The sequence below is a fragment of the Filicampus tigris genome, chromosome 2 (genome assembly GCF_054856515.1).
Source record: "Filicampus tigris isolate MCC_2025a chromosome 2, RoL_Ftig_1.0, whole genome shotgun sequence".
NCBI lineage: Eukaryota > Metazoa > Chordata > Actinopteri > Syngnathiformes > Syngnathidae > Filicampus > Filicampus tigris.
Window position 1 is genome coordinate 16,816,890 of NC_141218.1, and position 2,500 is coordinate 16,819,389.

A 2,500-nucleotide genomic window follows, 5' to 3' on the forward strand; every position below is an offset into this window, starting at 1 on the left:
ATAGCCTTGCTATCGCGTGGCAGTAACATATCGTCGTGCCAACGCTAGCAGTAGTGCACTGGCATGTGGCTCGTGATGCAGGAATAGACCAAAGCCGGTGTTTGAACCCCGACCCACCATGATGTGTGTTCTGTTTAGATATTGGACCCCATGTTCTTTAATACTAAAAAAACACCAAACAATGCCAAGTTTCATGCTGAGTCGAAAGCCAAAGAATAATTGTTTTATGGCCAATTTTAAAAATGGACAGAGAGTGGGGCTTGCCTAATGTTTAACGGATGGTCATTCCCAAGGGAGAGACCGGTGACATAAAAAGCTTGATCCCCTCTCAGGCTTCGCTTAGTCCTCCTCAGTACCTCCAGTAGCATCTGGTCTCTTGACCTGAGGCTCCGGGCAGGTACGTAGAGGTGGAAGGGCTCAGAGAGATAAGGTGGGGCAAGACAAATTAAAGGTTTAAAGAAAAATAAATGAATCTTATAATGTACAGGGAGCCTGTGAAGGGAGGCCAGAATTGGAGTTCTGCTCCCTCCTACGAGCTCCAGCTATTAGGCGAGCGGCAGCAATTTGGACCAACTGGAGACGCTTGAGAGAGTACTGACTGATTCAAAATCAAAGTGCATTACAGTAATCCAGCCGAGATGGAACCAAGGCATGGGTTACTGTTCCTGTTGTTGTGAAATGAGAGTTTTTACTGCCTAAGATTTAAAAAAAAAAAAAAAAAAGATGGAATCAACAACAGCACCATTTTGCCAATTTCCTGTTCCAATTGTTAAAATCGAATGTTAAAATCCCTGTCCAGTTTAAAACACAAATTCCCGACTGTTGGCTTTTGATAAGATGCCAGGGGACCCGAGTCAAGAGGGTGAGATGTACACCTATACACAATGTTTAACTCCAGTTAAAGAGTCAGAATGCAAGAGCGTTTAATTGTTTTACCTGACAATGCATATCGCTGGCATAGATGAATTAACTATTTACTCATAGTAAATAAATGGTATTTTTGGTCCAGTTTGTCAACCCTGCCAAATTTGAATGATTAAAAAAATCATCAAGAATATAAAATATTGCCTCAGAATCAAGCCATTGTTTCTGTTTTCTCTCTGTGATATGCACACACTCAGGGCCAACAACAAGGCACTCTTAAGTGGACATGCCAACTCGAAGTCCCATTCCACTCCGCTCATTGACTTAAAGTACCAGCCCGAAGTCCCGTTGCACATGCTCATTGACTTAAAATAAAATCCTCCTCCTTTCCGCGTGACATGCGGGCACTCATGGCCAACAACCTGGTGCTCTAAATCAAACAAGCCAGTGGACTTTATGGATTGAAGATGTATTTTTGGGGCGTCATAACCAGAGTTGTGTGTTTGTTATGGCTTACCGATACTCTTGTGTGTAAAACTAGACCCATGTTGTAGATATTTTTAGTTCCCACATATGCGCATCGAAACAATACATATACATGTCATGACAAACAATAGGCTGAGCATCCATTACGCATTGTTAAATACTAATCCACCAGCGACAGCTCTCAGTGTGGCTGCATGGTGCTGAAGTGTCTAGAGTCTTTCTTCTCCTTTTGATGGACTGCGTCCTTAGAGCCTACTAGGCGCTCCCCTATCTGCCATATGGTGCGCTACCGCAAGAAAGGAGCTAAGTCCAACATGTAGAGGCTGCCATACACGACATTAATTAAGCATTTTGAATGATGAAGCCACTAATGAGCAGTGAGTAGGTTTAATGCAAAATAGAGGAAATACTCTAAGAAGGGCTTTAGGGATCCTAAGCATATGCAGATGGGTTTAGGTGTTATTTAATGCAAATTTGAATAATACTGTCACAACACTGTGTACAATACAATACAAGGGCTGTATGAAAATGCATTTATAAAGACACCTGTAAGGAAACTCTTGGTGATGTTAATTTAACAACTACAGTATATTCTTTTTTTTTTTTTTTTTTTTTTAATCATATAAGGTAACGGAAACATTAGACAGTTCTCAGAATGATGCAATGCAGTTGTACACCTCTGGTATGTTCCTTGAAAAATAAATATGCCTCTTTTGCTATTATAGCCTTTGTGTGTGTTTTTCAAGTCTAAAGTTGATGTAAAAAGTCTCCACAACAATGTTCACATGATAGGTTTGTGTGGTAGTCAAAAAGGAGACCAAGAGAAATCTTTTAAAAACTTTTCCTAAATTATTAAAAAATTGTTATTAAAGGGAAGGTAAAAATAATATGAAATAATAAAAAAACTGAAATAATGTGGTTGTCCAAGTAAACACGCCCTCCTGTGACAAAGATGTAGCTTTGATTAGAAATAAACAATCACATTCAAACAAATTTATACTGTATGTGGGTTCAGTAGCACACACCTGGTACCATTTAAAGTGCCTCTGATTAAACTCAAATACATTTCAGTGGTTCTAGTAGGCTTTTCCTGACTTTTTTCTCACTTGCCAGCCAAAGCCTGAAGGTTATATGTGCTGACAGTGACTGT

The 2,500-nt window shown here is 39.8% G+C and overlaps 1 long non-coding RNA gene across 1 annotated transcript in view; it reads left to right on the top strand.

The window, feature by feature from the left end:
- LOC147151616 (uncharacterized) overlaps nucleotides 1-2,500 on the top strand; it is a 51,896-nt gene that overhangs the window by 4,611 nt on the left and 44,785 nt on the right. The window lies entirely within an intron of this gene.